The sequence below is a fragment of the Stegastes partitus genome, unplaced genomic scaffold, assembly GCF_000690725.1.
Source record: "Stegastes partitus isolate 25-593 unplaced genomic scaffold, Stegastes_partitus-1.0.2 Scaffold1007, whole genome shotgun sequence".
In the NCBI taxonomy this organism is placed as follows: Eukaryota; Metazoa; Chordata; class Actinopteri; family Pomacentridae; genus Stegastes; species Stegastes partitus.
In genome coordinates, this window is record NW_007578738.1 from 214,963 (window position 1) to 234,813 (window position 19,851).

At 42.0% G+C, this 19,851-nt stretch overlaps 1 protein-coding gene across 1 annotated transcript in view; it reads left to right on the forward strand.

Moving 5' to 3' along the window:
• The first annotated feature begins 4,674 nt into the window (after positions 1-4,674).
• LOC103367032 (vasorin-like) overlaps positions 4,675-19,851 on the forward strand; it is a 38,055-nt gene continuing 22,878 nt past the window's right edge. The window contains exon 1 of the mRNA XM_008294927.1: positions 4,675-4,923. The gene's annotated coding sequence lies outside the window, so the exon portion shown is untranslated. The remainder of the gene's footprint in view (positions 4,924-19,851) is intronic.

Sequence of the window (19,851 nt, forward strand, 5' to 3'; positions counted from 1 at the left end):
TATTACACACCACTTTGTACTGTACCATTAGAGTGTTTCAGGAGGGAAATGTCCATTCACTGTTGAATCCTGCAGGACTTTAACCTTTTGGACCCTTTTTGGATGTAAAAAAGGGTTTTGACTGGCCACTAACAGTCTAACGAATACTCTGGACAACCCAGATGATACTGTCAGGGTTATTTTCTCAGGCTTTGCAAAGCTCCTCCAAAACCACAGAGGATGTTGTACAACAGTCGTTTTACTCAGAATGACCAAACTGAGCCTCTATGTGCAAGGTTTCTGGACTGCTCTTTATGTTTTTGTAAATTCTATCCATCTATTATCATTCTGAAGTTCTTTGATACACTGACAGGTCGTACTAGAGAACACTAAATACTCCTTCTTTTGCCTAAAATTGAATTACAATAAGGTTTACTGGCGTATTGATTTCTTCCCATGAGAAAATCCCGCTTTAGCGTTTCATTGTCAAACAGCAGATCAAACATAGCTGCGAAGGATCTGGATCGCTGTGTTTGTTTTCTCGCACTCCCGTCAAAATCTGTTCCTCTTTCTCAGCCTCGCAAACACACACAAACACACGTAACACAAAGCAGCTTTACAACAGAACAGCTGACCTTGATGAGAGACGTGCTCACCGCGTACAGTAGATGAAGAACGGAGGCGAAGCGATCAAATATTAACGCGCCCGGTTCTCTTAAAGGTTTCTTTCCTTTTTTTTTTGTTCGAGTTCTGCCAGATCAAACTTTCCTATCAGCTCACTGTTATTTACTGCAAACCTGCTGCACAATCAGCGCTTTGTATCACATGAGAACTCTGAGGATTATCACAAGTTATCATTAAAGGTCGACCCCGGTGCAAATTATTAACATGATCGGAATTCATGTTGGACTGATAAGATCGCTGTTCACATCTGGTAGTATTGTTTAAAAAAATATGTGTAATTGTGCAAAAACTTTAGCAATGAAGTATTTGAAGAGTTCATTTTCAAAAACAGATAACTCCATTTTTGAAGATTTTCAGAAAACTTATTTTGTTGTTGTTTGCTTGAGATAATATCAATCAAACTGAAGTTGAGTGGATTTGACTCAGTAGAAATGACAAAAATAAAGATAACTTAAGTTTGACTGATATTATCGCAGGTCAACGATGGAAAAGGGAATTTTCTGAAGGTTTGTGAAGATGGAGTTATCTGTTTTTGCAAATGAACTCTGGTATAAACCCACAACCAGTCTCACACAAAGTCAATCAGTTGCATTATCAAATGTGATAATTTAACTTTATTTCAATACACTTCTACATTCATGTTCAGTTTTGTGTTTTGTGAAAACGTTTGTTGCAGATGAAGTGATCCAAACTTTTTTCTTCGAAATCAGGCACGTCTAACAGTTTTCTACAACACTAAACATAATCCTTCAGATCACATTTTATTGAACAAGAGGAATATTAATCTGCACTTCATGGGAATTCAGTGGCTAAATGCATGAGCTGCATATTAGGTAGAGTTTACAATACATGACTGAGTTGATACACACAACGTTAAATGGCTGCAGAGTTGATTATCAAGCTGCCAACATGTGTTTTGTTTTTGCTTTTCTTTATTTTATATCGCCGTAAATTCAAGAATTCTAACTTCTGGGCTTAAAAACACAAAGCGACACTTTGGTCCATTCCCCAGAGCTCTGGCTGTGTGTGACTAATCTAGATGGAAACAGGATTTCATCTGGACGGTGCTCGTGCTAGTCCTGGCTTGTCTGAGTGACCGTCTCATTTTAGCCTCTCAGATCTCCCGCAGCGTGTTTATGTGTGTGCAGGCATCTGTGCGTGGGTGATGCAGCTGCGCATGTTTGTACCACGCATGTATTTAAATACTATAATTTACATGCATGTGTTTAGTGTCAGTGGATTTGATGATGTCTATCTGGCTGTGTTTGTGTACGAGTGTGAGTGACGCCAGCGGATACTTCACTGTCAGTGATGCCGGTCAACTCATTTCGCTGGGCTGGGGGGGAAAACGAGCAGAGTTTCAGGTTTCAGTTTGTTCCTGTGAACGCAGCACAGACCCACACTTGTATTTAGTGTCTCCGTCCACAGCTCATTTACAGCTAAGGTGACGGGAGGAAGTATTTGGTTAGTGGTGCACCTGCAGCAACTTTCCCAAGACTGTGTATTAATACACGGGCTGAAAATGGAAACGCAAACTCGTAGACTGAACTGTAAATAAAGAGAAATGCGATAGGTCGGTGAACTTTCGTGACACAGTTGGCGTGGAGATGTTCAAAAGAGAAAAGCGGGTGAAACGCAAAAACAGATTTTCATTGGACTTTTATCGTGAATGATGCTCATTGTTTGTGGCAGGAAGTCCCTCTGTGATTACCGAATAACCCTCTAAATCTAATCTCTGTGTCTAGAAATGGCTTAGAATGAACCCTACACTGTTGTGTCCTTTCACAATATGCAGATCTAAAGAATCCGCCCACTATTTCACCACTCACCGCACCTCGAGCACACCGGCTCACTTATAGCTCTGCTCAAACACTGTAGAACTACAGTAGAATGTTGGAGTGAAGTGATTCGACTATACATGCTCAAACCAGTCGGAAACCAATTCTGAATTAAAACAATCACACAGAAAGTCCCAGCCGTACTGTAAGTTGACATTATTGGTTCTTGAGGTTGTTACAAACGAAATCCCAGAAGTCTGAATCTGTGTTTTTGAGACTGTCATCAGTACACTGCAGCTTTAAGGTCAACCATGGGTTCAACTGCCGATTAACTGTCTGTCAACATACAAACCCCTCCCCAACAAAACGGACATGCTTACAAGATTTAAAAAACCCAGATTCCCCGGTGGTGAGAAGTTGGAGATTTAAAGGATTTTCGAGCCGCTAACAGTGAATGAGCAGGTTCACTGTGGGATGTCATGAGTTCACTTAAACAGGAAACACTGGCGCCACATCAGACTGAACCTGTGGCTTTTTATTTGATCACAACACTGAAGTGATGTTAAATGCAAATGAACCGGTATGGCAGTCTGGATTATTATCTTTTCAACAGCCTACTTTGTTGCTCACAGCCACAGGATTGAAGCCAGCGTTGCTCATCATTTAGGATCACAACAACACAACATGTCAGTACATGTAGCCAGTACAAGGGATTTTAAAATTCTGTTTTTTGTGGGTTTACTGTAAACTAATTATCAGGGTTTGTAGACTAATGCTGACAAGTGCACGACTTAATGGACCGAAGATGTTTATACTCTGTCTTACACGAGGAGAATTATGTGAAATTAGCCACCGTGGAAACAAAACAACAAACATTATTTTTTGTGAATTAACTTGTTTTGTGTTCAGTTTGGTTAAGAATGAAGAAATATGAAGCCGAATGAATCTTCTGACTTTCAGACGTCAACATCCTTCTGTGTGTACCCATAAACTCTGGTGTTCTAAGGTCATTTCCTGTCGCTGATTAGGGATTACTTTCTCACTTCTAGCAAATCTCTCTGCAGTTAGTTCAGAGGAGGAAAGACAACCGCTTCTTCAGGCGTGATTTCCCACTTAAGTTTTAAACAAACCGAACCTGAAGCTGCTCTCATTAATGTGTTCACATTAAACATAGATCAGGGTTTGAAGCTGGGAGCCAAATATTTCCCTCAGATATAAGGCGATGAATATAAAACTCTAGGCTAAATGCACTCAGAGTTCTGCCTCAAGGCCATCTGCAGTGATCCAGATCTGATCACAAATTCAGTGTTTCTTCTGTTGATCACGCTCCACCTCTCCACCAAAGTATCATGAAATCAACTGTCGTGCCAAAAAGTGATCATCTCCTAAAAACTGGCCGCGCGCTGTTTGGTAAAACTGCATTACCCAGTTTATAGCCCAGAGGTCTGCAGCTGTTTTATCTGGATCAAACAAGCATTCATCAAATAGTGCAAACACACAAAACGTTGTATCTGTGGTGAGTGCAAAGGGATGTCTTTGTGAAACTAACATTTCTTGTAACCAAATAATTGTTGCCATAAAATATATTGTTTCCAGACTTTAGCTGCATGTGTAATATCTTTGTTTGGACTGTAATTAACATGATTGTCAGATGGGTTTCATATACAAAAGCAAAGGAAATGATCTCTTTTGTATTTTTTCTACAAGCTATAACCTTTAAGATGTAAACCCTCCTGACTATAGTCCAGTCATGTTGATGCATGAACAACTTTCACAATGTAGGAGCTGCTGTCACTTTTTGGCAGGTGGAAAACTACATTATATGAGCTGAATCCTTAAAGAGGTTTCAACTTAGAAAAAACGACAAAATTGGTTAAAAATAATGCAGAGACATTAGATTTTCAGCTTTTGCCAGATGATGCCTTTTTGCGTAATCCTGCTGACAGAAAACAGACGGAGGACTAAATGCTGCCAGAAGGATGAGCAACAGAGCAGCTTTCAGGTGATCGTCTCTGTTGTTTTAATAAATTGCTCCAAAAATGCAGCTGTTTGGTTTCTCTAAACAGCCCCAGACGTCTCTGAAGCGCACCACGGACCATCTCTCCTCTGGATATATTTTTTTTTTTGCAGGTGCAGCATGCCTCGGGGACGCGCACGGCTGCGCACTCCGGCTCCTCGCTGCACCTCCCACTTCCCCAGCTTGTTTAAGTGCTCGCCTCCTTCACTTCAATGAGCGCTATTGTTGAACAGTCCGTGCGCCCCTGAGCTGCTGGCGGACACTGGGTCTCCGAGCGGAGCGCGCTGCAGTGATACACCTTTCCGTCGTGAACTCTGTGTGGACGCTAACTCTGCGGAGGTGCAAGGAGAAGTTCGTGAACAGTTTTGGGCTTTGCATCGAGAGACTCGCCGACAAAAGTGGATACAAGTTGCGAGTGGGAGCTGCTCCAGCGTATTCCCGCGGACTTTGGATTACTTTGCCAAGGTAAGCCTCTCGTGCGCTTTTGTTGTGGTTTTTAAACTTTCAGTGCGCGTTTCTGTGCAAACCGAACAGCTCAGCAACTCCTTCTCTCTGTTAGTAGACTTTGATGATGACTTTGCAACCTCCTACATCACAGAAACAGCGCTCATGTCTGGACTCTTTCTGATGCTGTGGTATCGATTAGAGGCGCGCGGTTCATCAGTTCTTCTGTAAACTCTGGCGCTGATAATTGATCCAGCCTCGGTTCCCTGTCGTGCCTTTAGTCAGCCTGCTTCACATCTGAACACAGACTTTGTCAGCGTCTCCTCGCATTCCTGTGCCGGTGCACGGGTCGCGGTATCGCGGGTCAGGATCTGGCGTCCAGACGCGCTCAGCCCGGGGGGGACGCACGGAGAGACACTGAGAGGAGTGTTCCCTGCAGAGATATGTGGAAACTGGATTACCTCTTATCTTTGCTCGTTGCTTCAGACCGTGTTAGTGTCGAATGTTTCGGATTAGAGGTTGTTATCTGCCCCGGCACGGTTTTCTCTCTCACTTCTGTTAGTTTTCACCTCCGATGGGAGACTTTAATCCGTATGATTGATCGGTGATCCCCCAGAGAGGAATCAGGCTGTTTCCACCGGGACGTGGTCAGTGTGACAGTTTGGAGTGATGACTTTATGAGGTCTGGCTCTGATGGTTCCTGGTCAGCTTTGGTTATACCGTCTCTAGGTGTGAATATGTTCTGAGAAGATTTGCAATCAAATTGACTTTAACTGGTGCTGAAATGGATAATTAATGATTAGTTGACTGGCATTAGGCAGTTTGCATATATATAAAAGCAACGCTGAAAAAATGCAACTTCTAAGTTATAAGAATTGAGTTTGTATCTTTAAAAAAAAAAAAAAAAGTTAATAGTTACTGGGGGATTATAGTTAATAATCACTGTAAATTCATAGGTTGGAGTTTGAACCAGTGGTCTGATAGAACAACCACATACTGGGAACTATTTTCTGACATTTTAAATAACAAAACATTTTGAAATATAAAAACAGATTAAGACTCCAAACGATCACCTTTCTGATTGTATTTTGGTGAGCAAGATGGATTTTTTCCCCATCCAAACCTCTTTAAATCTGCACTTCATGGCAATCAGTTTACAAAATGCTTAAACCAGTTATTAGGGAGACTTTAGAATCCAAGGCTGCATTCTTCAGTGTTGAGCAACTGTTGATTGATTGATAAATTGATTAGTTGACAGACACAAGTTTAAATGACTTAAAAACTGGCTTCTCCGATGTGCTGTATATTTAGTTTTTATCTGTTTCATGTTATTGTAAGTTAAAGGATTGTAGCTTGTTGAGGAATTTGAGGATGTGACTTTGGGTTTGGGAACAAATTTATCTAACATTTGAGAGAATAAACTGTTAATCTGAAGGATATTTAAGAGAAGAATCATTAATGACGATACAGTAAATTGCAACGCTGGCTGTGATATGATGATGATGATGATGATGATGATGATGATGATGATGATATGAGCTCACATTGTGTAGAGATAAGTTATTAAATAAGGATGGCAGTAAAATGCACACTTACAGTATAATAATCATCTGTCAGATTATCTTTCTTGCAAAAAAGATGAAAAAGACAGATTTTATTGATCTGTATTCACGTCTAGATTGGTATTTATGTGCTTCATGTAATAATAGATTGCTAACGTGTTGCATGACAGAGCTGTTTATCGAACAAACCCACACAGGGATATGCAGATTATGACCTGCTGTTTTCACCTCACATTATAACCTGCTGCCTTCAGCGTCTGCTCTGTGAGGAGTCGGAGGCAGTAAAACAAACCCAGTGTGGAGCGTATGAGTATGGGAAAAGTAAAGAAAGGTGGAGACAGAGGGATGAACCGAGGTACGTACGGGGAGAGAGAGGGAGAAGCAAAGCAAACATTCCTGACTCGGTGTCTCAGCAATTTAATTAAGGTTTTTGTGAGATGCTGCAGCGAGCACCTCGAGGTGAAGGCTTAACCCCGACTCCCCTCCGTTTCAAGCTCGGACTAATCCCGAGGGTCAGCTAATAAGTGTTCGGGTCATGCCACCATGACAACTAAATAGGGGGGAAACTGAAGGAAAGCTCCCCAATCAGGGAGTTAATAACCCCATGAAGGAAGTTAAGAGGTACAAGGTGAAGAGGATCGAGTCAGGGATTGGACAGTGTGTGTGTGTGTGTGTAGGTGTGTGTGTGTGTGTGTGTGTGTGTGTGAGAGAGAGACTTCACTTGTTATCAGCTGCACCGACTCAAAGCCCCTCCTCTTAGCGGAGTTTAAGTGTGCCCTGTGGTGCTCTGATGTTACACACCCACACAGCCATCCACACACACACACACACACACACACACACACTCCTCCCTTCAGGTCAGATTTCGGTCACTGTAGATTTTTTTCATCAGGGAAATAACATCACTGAAACAACTGGCCGTTCTTATTTTCTAACTCTTGTAACTCAAGTCCAGCTTACTCAAACATTTTTCTATTTATATTTCCTCTACGTTTTGAAGCATTGATGCTCCGGCTGCAAAAGTTTTTCTTGGCTCTCAAGGACAGAAAGCGTCTCCCTGCTGTTGTCGTCTCGACCGTTTTTGCCATTCGGTCATTCCTTTCCTGCTCTCTGCATTTGCTGTGTTTGACATGTGCAGATGTGACGTTTTTACCACTGCAGAGAGGCTCGTTTCCAGCCTCACCCTTCTGCTCCCTTGTTCTGCTTTCTGTTCGATCTGTTTTCCATCTTGGTATTTTTTTTTTTTTTTTACTGTTAGCCTAATATTTTCTCCGGGTTTGGCTTTTATGTGGAACAGAATGTCACCATTACTCTCACTCCAGTGCTTGTGATAACCATCCCCATCACCAGACAGAACAGAGTCTGCAAAATCCTGGATTACATGTAATGTCCAATGCTAACTTTGTAAAATGATATACATTTGAAACATCTGTGCTGTGCAACTGTGGCCTGGTGGTTAAGCCTGGGAGAAGATCAGAGACATGGAGAGGATATGGTTGGATACAGGCATATTAAAAACGTGGTTCAGGTTGAAGAATGATTGTGGTTGCGGGTAAATAACTACATTATAAATCTGGTCCATGCACCACCCTGTACTCTCCTACTTCACACTTACCTGAGGCACATTTCTTCCTGCATTGGCACTGGATGTGAATCGTGTGCTGCAGACTTGTCCAATTACAGCCTCCTCTGTCATTCATCTTCCTGTCTCTCGTTGCCTTCCACATAGGTTTCCCGCCCAAAAACGAGCCAAAAGAAAAGACAAACCCGATTATTTCCACTAATTGTCACTGTAACTCTACGTGACATAAGACCTCCTGTACATGCCTTTTTGCTTTACTTTGGTTTTTTGAGGGGATTTCTGGTTGGAGTCATGTAACAGTGGGTGACAGCAGTATTCCAATGAAGTTGTAAATCATAAGAAGAAGATGGAAAAGCAGGTCCAGCAGTGACATTATTCAAAGTCACATGTGAGATCTAAAATTTCCTTTCTTTGGTGCCTCTGGAAGCAGACGTTCCAGTTTTTACTGGAACTGAAAAAAAAATGAACTGAAAGATTTAGTATCATATAAAAAGTCGTCAGCTTAGTGGCTTCAAACAAAAAGGAGTCATGTTGTATTTCTTCTTTTTATCAACTGATTATTCCGTTTCCATTTCTCCACCATAGCCAGGCATGAAAACGTGACTTTTTCTTTTATTTGTGGAGTTTCCATTGCTTAGTTTTTGAACACAAACTGCACATTAAAATAAGTGGAAGACGATCTCTGTGCAGATGTATAGCTGGGGTGGACGGAGCTGTAAGCTCATTTGGGAACGTTTAAGGAAGCAGGGACCGCGCAGATGGAGCGGACGTCCAGCATCAGGCCCGACTGCTGATAAATCATCCGGCTCAGTTCTGTCATTATGCTGCTCAGGGTGTGTTTCCCCCAAGTAGCTTTAGAATTTGACAAATGTATTTTTCCAAATTATCCAGCACTCTGAATCTAAACCATCCAACCTCAGTGTGTCCAGAGGCTTCAAGTGAGATCACTTTGATTATTGATTAATTGCAATTTCCAAGACCGCAAAAGTAACATGTTTGATTTGTTTGCTTTGTCGGACCAACGGTCCAAAACCCACAGCCAGTAAATCTGAAATAAAATAAAACAAAACAGAAAAGCTGAACATACTGATGCTGGAGAAGCTGAAAGCAGAGAATGTTTGACATTTTTCCTGGATGAATGACTTCAGGGACTAATTGACTATCAAAATTCAATAACTGACTTGACCAGTAGAGGTGTCAGTTACACAGTGTGCTCTGCTCATTACTCAGCCTGTGTTGTTTTATGGTTACGTTTAAAGATATTGATGATATTGTGCATTTAATATATATCACCACAAATTAGTCAAACCCTATACTTCCAGTTACTGGCAGTGGACAGCTATGATTGGAGCTGGATATTGCTAAGTTTGGTTTCTGTTTTCAGCGACGTAAAAAGGCTCGCATTACATCTTTACAAGCTTCTTTGACACCAGAGGAATTCTAGACTCTACCAGGCTGAGCCTTAACACGCTCACCAGAGGGGAACCTCCACTTTCCAAGAGCTCGAGCCCTTCCTCCTCCCTCTGCAACCCCCAGGGATGGTTTAGGGGTTGTTACTCCTTTACTAACCCATGAAGCGTGTCTCTAAGTACCTCCCCCCTCCCTCATCCTCACAGTGCGTTGTATAAACACGGCGGTTCAGTAGGAAGGTAAAGAGCGTGACACATGCAGACTCCTCGTAACATTCCTCGGTGGTACCAGGAGACACCGGGAGGGAAAGATGCTTCCAACGGCAGATCTGTTGGCAGATTGTCTAACACAGAAAGACCAGGCTGAGATTACAACAATTTACCTTCTGACAGCAGTTGGTACACCTTAATGAAGAAGAAAACTGACTTCAGATTTGCCTCTTAGTCAAGCAGCAAATCATAGGATAGTAGAAATATGAAAATGATTGAAGACACTGACCAAGAATTAAGCATGCTTTCTTTGCGAGAGCTGACAGGAGCAGAGCCTCTGAATGCAAAGAAAGCTTTCATACTTGCTACCTAATCTGTCTGAAGTCTTTAAGATAGCCCCCCCTCCCCACCATCCTCCCATCCTTCGACAGCAGTCATACCGCTACCTGAGGGCGAGCGTGGGTCTGTGTGTGTGGGGGGTTGTGGGGTAGATTAGGGAAACCCCACCTTCAAGCCCCCTTTTTCTGAGCCCCACTCTGTCTTTTTTTTTCTCCTGAGGGCACATAGCCTGGCTGCACACACATGCACCCTTTCATCCCCATTCAGCGGCCCTCATTCCCCTGCACACACACACACACACACACACACACACACACAAGCGCACTCAAGTTGCAAGCAGACAGCGGCCCCGGGGGCTGCAGGGCCTCACAAAGCACTTCAAAGGGCCGAGGCCTGGACCTGTGATATTCTGAACAACTCGAAGGCACAACAGGTGAGGAGAGACGGCGTTTGACACACGGAAGGTAACCGGCAGTGTTGGTTACCGCCGACTCGTGCGCCGAAGTCCACGCTTGTGTGTAACATGTTGTATGTGTCAGGACGTGCGAGAGATTATTGAGCCACAGTTGCCTCGGGTGGTGGTTTCGGGAAATACGATGTTTGGTCCCTGCGTTCAGGTGCACATGTTGAGGATTGTGGTTTTTAAACTGACTCAAGTATGTTGTTGTAGTTGATGTAATGCTATTAAGTGTCCAGCCGTGTGTGTAAGGGGATTAAGATACTAATAATGCTAAACTGATTCAACAGCTCAGAACTGCTGCGTGTAGAGATGTGTTGGTGAAAATGCTGCTGAAACAGCCTCTGTCGCTTAAGAAAATGTAATTGAGGCTATAGATGCTGAGACATCTGCTGACATTCAGATAAATCCATGCTTTGTTAAAATAATAACCATAATACGGGGGGAACGTACACCCGTCGGTCTTAACATATTTAACAACTGACTGGTGACGTGTGTGTTGTTGATCATTTCATTAGAGTGCACCATTCTGATTAAAAAACAACTTTGGTCAAATGGTGATTTTAATGTTGTAGCACATCAGGGTAAGAGTGGTTTACCAGTGGCCCTGAGAAGAAAAGAAAAGGAGAACAGTGGAATTAAAAAAAGCAAATTGCAGCAAATTGGTTGAAGTTGTGGGAGCAGAAAACAGTTGAGTTATCAACAACTGGCATAGCTATTAGAGCACTTGGAAACTTGTCTCTGTTTTCTCTGTGGTTCTACCTTCACCATCCTTTGGTGTTACTATTATGCTCTCATGTTTGTGCACTTCATTCAGCAGAGTTACTCACGGGCTCTCTGTCAGGACAACAAGTTCACAAGTTGCCTCGACACAGCTCGCTCGGAAATTTGCGTGTCAAATTTCACCAAAGATGAACTCGATGCAACCACATGATTGCATTTAACTGACTGTGACTGGGCCTCTCTGAAAAATGTAAATTAACATTTTCAGTGCTTGACATAGAAACTGAGCCGTGGACTGATTGAAGCTCTGATTAGAAGTTTAGACGATTGGAAGATGGTGAAATGTTGTGACGTGAGCGGGCTGAATTTTGATCTGATTTATGGTTTAATGTAATTGAGATGAGTCGCAAAGACAGGACGGGAAGGTGGATGACATGACTGAAAGGAAAAACTTCTGCTGGTGTACCAGGAAGTTGTGTCTGCTGAGAGAGTTTAAAAAAGAGCATTCATGGGAGTTATATGAAGATCCTCTTACCTTTAAGTGTCAAAAGACAAACTGAAACCAAGTGTTGTTCCTGTATTATATCAACTGCTTGATGAGACTACGTGCATAATTGAGCTCTGTCGTTGTGCAACAGCCGAAGCGCATCGACAAAAGTTGCTGCAATGTCAACTGACTGCAGGTGTGACACTAAACTTGCTCCTCAACAGATTTAAGGGAGACGCTCGGTGATTGTGCACAACAGGAAAGTTCACTTCTCTATTAAATAACAGCCTGAAGTGTGTTTACAGCAAGGTTAGGGGCTGTGAGTGTGTTCTTAGTATTGCCATACCCAGTTATGTCACAACACCCTGCAGCTCATTATATTACCCTCACCCTGGAGGTCCCTGCACCGGGACCAGGCCTGTTATCAAGAAGAAACTGGTCCCATTGTTCAAAGCTTGCCAACACGGTAAATTTAGCGAAGATGCCCAGTTCCTAAATTGTTCAAATTTGTCAGAGTTGCAGTCGTAAAAACCTTAGAAGTGACTCCTTTGTGATGAGGCTGCTGTTTACTCGCTCATTTACAGCTTTGATTTGGCACAGGGACAACTGTCATATTCAGCTGGAGGTTTTGCAAAGGCTCATTTTGTCGTGGGGCATAAGGATAAGGAGACTTACTGTTTTTCAAAATCCTCCCAAGTGTCTCTTTTTCATAGAGCCCGAGATTGTTCACTTTGGCCTTGCAGTTTTGCAGCTGTTACTGACTAAATTTGGGGAAGTTATTTCTGGTGGAAATTTGAAAAAAATAGCTCAAGGCAAGAGGAGGTCAACTGACACAACCCTTCATACATTGTTATCGCACACTGCTGCAGGGAGGATTGATGCCACACACACACACTCTCCAGTCCACACTATTATACACACACACACTCATGATGTGGAAAAAATGAGCTCCTAGACTACTGATTTTGACAGATTACAGCTACATAGTGGACACCAGCACACAGTCCTGTCTTTCGGAGACATTTTCCGCTCGCTTTCTGTCACACACACACACACACACACACACACACACACATTGACACGTGCATGCACACACAGTCCTCCTTGGAGGCCTCGCTGCAGCTGGCAGGGGATTAAGAGGTCAGGAGTCAAAGGGTGAACCAGTCAACTTGCAGACCGGGATAAGAAACTGACGAAGCAGAAGAAACACAGGCGGAGAACGGGGAGGCACACACACAGAGTGCTGAATCACAGTCAAACTTACAGGCCAGGAACCCACCAACTGTCTGATAACGCTCGGACAGATCAAACCAGCGAGACGGGGTTTGTGAAAGATTTTTAACTCAGGTGTTTGTTATAATGAGAGCAGGTAAAGATCATGATTTCAACAGTCGACTGGCCTCTTGTTGACACATCTTTTAAGATAAGCAGAATTTTGAAGCAAGGGTGTCTTGAGATGAGATGCAAAATCTATCCACCCATTTTCTATATATCGCTTTGTCCTCTGTAGGGTTGTGGGGGGCTGGAGTCTATCCCAGTACAACCTGGACAGGTCACCAGTCTATCACAGGGCTACACACAGAGACAAGCACACTAACTTTCACACCTATGGACAATTTAGAATCACCAAACAACCTCAACATATTTCTGAACTGTGGGAGGAAGCCAGAGTACCCATTGAGAGCCCAGGCTGCACAAGGAGAACATTCAGGCAGAGAAAATACCCATAGCATGCCTAATAGACTTTCTGGTGGGTTCAGGTTTTTAGATCAGATCAGATGTTTTTTAATGTATTCGTTTCTCCACCACTGAGCTGAATAAACCTGTTATGATGTCTGCAAATTTCTGACATTTTGCTGTAATATATCTTTGATATTTTTCTGGTTTCACTGGTTTTACTGCTCCGCAATGCGCAATAAATCATGGGAGGAAAAAGAAAAAACAAAAAAAGATCAAAAGGAGGGAGTAAATGATCCATATAATATAAAGCATTCAAATAAAACTACTGTGGAAGCTGAAGTGTTTCTGTAAATTAAATAGCTTTATGCTGCAATGAAAAGAATTCAAAGGCGGCGCATGTTTCATTGTGAGTGATATTGCAGCGCTGGGTTTTCTGTAAAAATGGAATTTAGATATTAAAATGGGCAGAAAGCTGAAAATAATTACACCAAGCAAACATTGTCCACCAAAAGACTTGTCAGCTTCAACACTTTGGACTTGTTGCTTTGAGTCAACAAAGCGCTGATGATTTCCTCATCATTCCCACATGGCGGGTTTGCAGCGTGAAGACAGAACCAGAGCTTTTTTATGAAGATGACAAACAACTTTTAGTGCGGTCTTGTCTCTAACTAAATGACTAACATTTTGGGTAAAAAGTACACAAGACAGCCAATGCACAATGTAATAAGCATAAAACAATATAAACAGGTTTGTTCTGGTGAAAAGATGGTAATAACAATTTATTAACATTCCCTCCAGCTTTCTAACCAACCCCTTTGTTAGAGTTTGTGCTGTCTCATCTGACCCAGATGCATCATTTGCATCAACTCAGCACTTTACACATCATCGTCCAGATGAACAAACGTAGCAAACTGTGGCTGTGGGCGAGTCTGTGGTCTTTTTAATTTGGACATCTTGTTCACAGATGAGAACCGAATGCCATTTGGGAGAGACGGAAAAAGTGGATCGAAAATGAGGCTGCAGCCGCTTTAATGCCAAGAGGAGTGACGAGTGGAAGCTTGCTGCGAGTGTTGGTTATAAGAAAGTCGGCAAAAACAGGGAAAGTGCACAAAGATTAACAATAAAACAAAGTTAAACTGAAATGTAAGGACCCTGCCCTGTGAAAAAGATGATTTTTTTCTTAATTTGGGTCCTTAAACTGTAATTATACACAACTGTTGCTAGAGTGGTCCATTAGCTTGGCGTTAGCAGCACGTTAGCAGCTGCTCCGTGGTTCAGCTACTTTCAAATGACTTCATTTATTTAGTCAAATTAATATTACTAAGTTACCACATTCATTTTCTCTTTAACACACACTTTAGTGAACAATTATATTGCTGAATTGTACATATAATGCGACAAAACGCAGAGGAAATTGCCACTTTTCAGGTCACGAACAGTCTAAATTGTGTTTAATAAGGTGGAATAAATGAACAAATTGGACTGAGATACAGTACGTGGATGTGTTTGTGAGTCTCACACAGTGTCTGATTTATATACAATTCTACTGGATAGTTGTGTCGTTTCTGCTAAATTGTGTACATCTATCTTTAGTTTGAAGGAGCAAATTCAGTTGTGGTTACAATTATTTACTTTAGGTTGGACTCACTTCAAGTTGTACTCAGATACTAGCCAGGCTCTGTTTTAAACTTCTAGAAATAAGGCTGCATTTATTTATTTGTGCCTGTCATGTGTAGTGTACCAGTACATTAGATATAACCGCTAGCTAAAGCAAGACACTCCATAAACACAGACAGACCGATGCAAGTCCAAAACAAGCAGTCAGCAGGTCAGTGAACTGCACAAACGTTACCTCAGATGAGGCCAAGACACACCAGACCGCTCCCACTACAACAGATGGGACGTATTAGACAAATTGAGGTAGCAAGAATTGATGGAGCAATTTCATCTGTTTGACCGTAGCAGAATATATAATATATCTGACTTGCTTGGGTTGCTGGTCAGTTCAGAGACTTCTGGCTTTCGCTAAGCTCATTAAAATCTGACTGCTGCCATCATTCACAGGAATGGGAAGGTGTGTTTATAGAGAGGGGTTGAGGAAGGGATGTTCTACAAAGAGTTTATCACTGGAGAAAGGCTGTAGATGACCAAATGCACCATTAACTTTAGTTGTTGTGTTTCTGTAGTTTGTATTATATAGTTGTGTTGGTTTTGCCTCGTGACCCTAGTGAGGATTAAGTGGTGTAATGGTTGGATGGATGGATGGATGGATGGATGGATGGATGGATGGATGGATGGATGGATGGATGGGTAATTGTGTTGGTTTTTCTATAGTTTGTCAATCTTAACATCCTAGCCATGCAATCTCACAACATTATTTTTGAAACTATTTATTTATCATGTTCTCAATAGCTATGCAATATAAAAGGGAGCTGAGGGTGCCCCTATAGCTCACCTGGTTGAACTGGCGTCCCATGTACAGGGGCTATAATCCCTGACATGGAAATCATGAGTTCGAATCCCACTCATGGCCCTTTTCCGCGGGTCCTTCCCCATTCTTCTCCCCACTTTCCGTCTCTCTCGACTGCGTTATCGAATTATGGCAAAAATACCTAAAATAATAGTAATTTTAAAAAAAGGAAGCTGAAATCACTAAAATGCTCCATGACTTTGGGAAAATATCAAATTGTGATATTTCCAACTTTTTCTAACAAGTACCAATCAAAGGTACAGTTAGGAAAAACATCCGGAGGAACCACAACTTACTACTCCGCCTCAGGGCATGGGTGTGGTTAGCGGTGGCTTGATAGTGTTGACAAATGTCCATTGAAACCAGTTGTTTTTTAGATGCAAAGTAGCTGCAGCCTGAGTAACAAGTTACTGTTTTACCTCACATGCGATTTTAAATATCCTTGATGTCACAAACATATACAATATTTTAAAAACTGTCCTATTTAATGTGTTTAAATGGAATCAAACTCAACTTGATTTATTCAAACTTGCTTTTTTTTTTTTTCCCAAGTTGCTACAGTTCAAAGAGGCTGCAAGAGAGAAAAGATAGAAGAGTTTGCATCTGCCAGAATGTTGTTGCTTGGGTCTATTTACAAAAAAAAAAGTCTAAGAAGTTATCAAATCTTGCGGGAAAGTCACAACACTGCAAAAGACTAATTTCTGATTCAAATGTCCAAAAATTGAGACTGAAATGATGAGTGCACGATCCGTCTTTCCAACTGAACCCCAGCAAGATGAGAATAATACCACTTTTATTTCTATATTTACTGAACTAATTTCATCCTCGGCAGAAAATGCAGCGTTCACGCGTGTCCCCATCACTCCTTTAAATGGAATGTGTAGATAAGATGAAGACATCAGGCTCGGCACAGTACAGTACAGCTGAGTAAGCAAACAACAGCGCGCATGGAGGAAGAACTGTTCTCAGCTGACTCAGTGATGTTAAAACAAACATGCAATATTATTATAAATGGCAGCTTGAAGAACAGCTGAGCCTATAGAGACATCATGCCCCACCATGCTCACGCAGAATGTGTTTTTAGTAATTGTATCTTCGAACAAAACCCTCAAAGAAAGGCCACATTTCCATACGCAGAGTTTAGATGGAGTGGAAACCACATGGATTCAGACCACAAGAACTAGAAGCGGACCAACTGAGAGATGTGCTTTCTTTATGAGCCAAATCTGAAATTGTATTTAGTCCTGATTTGAAATGATGCATGTGGACACAACACTTGGTCGGTGTGTCCAGTGAAGTTGAGGATGTCCAGGATTAAAATGAAGTTTTGAAATGGCAGGATGAACCAAATCTGCCAGCACATGTTAACATCAAGTCATTTACTAATATTCACTTTGTTTGGAAGGATTTGAGTTATTTTTACGGGCTTGCAGTGACTGTGTATGGGAAAACATGTTTATGACTGAAGGACAGCGTGTTTGATTCGTGCATACATGCATACCTGTGTGTTCACTCACAGCTGCTGTGCTCAAAGCTAATGTGAGGAAATCGACCAACTCGCACATGAAACTCAGCCCGTGTTTGGTGTTTAGCTGAGCCTCAGCTTGTTCCATGACTGGTTAAACGGCCACATATCTTCCCATGAAATTAAACGGACAGAGATACTATCTTTAAAGCAGCATGGTTTCGCCTTTACTGGATCATTTCAGCTTTTATGTAACTGGTTAAAAGAAAAAAAAAAAAACTTCAAACATTCAAATCAAATCCAATTGTTTACGTAATTTTCCAGCGTTCTAGAGACTTTCTCTGTTCTTTCCCTTCTGATCGTCTCTTCTGTGACTTTCTTCACATTCTTAATGAAAATTTAAAGTTAGAAATGACTCACATATGTAATAAACAGCCAAGTCACCGTGTTCTTAACGGTAGTGTGTGACAAAACAAGGAAAGCTTTGTCTGTGCTATCAGTTTAAAATCAAATGAGGCCACTTGTGGCTTCTGTGGAACTGTGTGTGTTTGAAGGTCTGTGTGTGTGTGTACACACTCCATCCATCTACATAAACAGGACACCATTTTTCTCCCCATTCGCTCTCCAAACATCCCTACAAGCCTCCAGGCTTTCTTTCAGAGTCGTGTGTCAGCGCCTGGTCTCCAGTGGAGCGTGTCGTCGCCCTTCCTTCACATTTCTCCAGTTCCACCGCACAGTTTGCAGTGAGGCTTGCAGTTTAACTGCTAACATATGGAGTGACATGTTTGTGATCAAAAAGAAGCATTGGAATGGGCTTTGTCACAGGCAGGCCAATATAAGTGGACTTTGTGAAGTGCATATAAATTCTGACCCGTTGTTCACCATCCTCCAGTAGCTGCGCTGGTGTCTGCTATTTCTCAGCAGTGTCGTGTGACTGCTTGCAGTCTTCATATTTTTAGCTTGGAGTAATGACTTTAGAGTGTATTGACTTTTTCTTTAGTGGATCTGTCTCTCTGCTTTTCCATGCATGCACGACTTCAGGCCCAGTGATTAGCAGCAAGTGAGATTTGAAACTTTAGCCAACGCTCCTTCTGAGGGACTTTATCACAAATACAAAGTATTGTAGCTGTTTGCAGAGCAGCCAAACAAATGTTCTAATGAACAAGTTAGTGAAACGTGGTCCTGAGCAAAAAAGCAAAAGTGAGAAATTGACACTTCATCAAGAACAATAAGAAAATTGTTTGCTAGAATGTTTGATCGTTTCACTTAAATGCACTAGATGCCAACTGCAATGAAAGCACAAGATGAAAACACAAAGTCTAGTTACATAAACAAGTCCCAAGTGTGCTCCTCTCCTGGCTCATAGCAGCCCATCATATCCCTTAATCATGGAGCTTCTTCGCCCTTCGTTGCTCACCCGATGGCATCCGTGCAGATCTTACCAGTTCATTTGATGGAGACTCGTGGTTGACTGATGAGACTGGCTCCAGGGTCCAAAAACCCTTTGTTCCCCGTCTAAGCAGTGCACTCCTGGTTATCTACTCTGTGGCCATTGAATGTGACACAGATTCCTGATGAGTGGTTGTTTCACCTGGTCCATCCTCTGAACACCTCAGGTTTTACTTGCTTTAATTATCTCATGTATATCAAGATGAGATGATTCCTTCATTCTTATTTGTCCATAGACGTGTGTGCAAATTATGACCTGTGTAACTTAATAAATAGGCTGAAGTGCTTCATTAAAAGTAAGGTGCTTACAGTCAAAGTTAATGTTTTTTCTCCTGGTCTTAATTAGAAATGGGTCAAAAATGTGTAAAACATCTAACAAGAATCATTTTCCACACAGCTGTGTCTGTGGCTGCTCCACGTTGAGAAAGTTTGCACTGAAGGTTTGCTACAGATGACCTTTTTGTTTGACTGCTTCACAGTAACAGCCACTCTGTTCTCCGTATAGTTTGCAGCTGGACGCCCGTCCCATACCTCCTGAAAAGAAAACAAACAGAAGAAGCAAGACAGAGTGTTAACGTGACCTCTCACCTCCTGCAGCTAAATCACTTGGAGGGTAACTTGAGCAGTTTTCCTTGCAATGTTACAGTTGCAGCGTAACAGTAAGTTATGGTCATCGTGGCTCCGAAGAAGTTGTTCGTTACTCAAGCAGAGTGCTCATGAGTTTGATATCTGTCACTGCTGATAGCAAAGCAAGTGCAGAGACGGAGACACAGAGAGCCTGGCTTCTGTCGTGATTAATCGTCTGTCGGGGAGATAAGAGCTCTAGTGTGTGTGTGTGTGTGTGTGTGTGTGTGTGTGTGATGTAATCAGTGGTCTGGATTCAGGCTGCTTTGTAAGTTTAACTCACCATCAGCTGTGATCTCAGAATAAACTTGGAACTTTTTTATTGTTTATGTCAGTGATGGTTTGGTGAAGGAGTTTTCGTAACAAAAGTGCTTCAAATGACTGCAGTGTGAAAGTGTTTTTTTTGTTGTTGTCATTTGGCAGTGACATGTTGCTCAACTAGTACAGTATACGCTTTGTCCAAACTCAAATGAGTTCCATATTTTCCTGCTC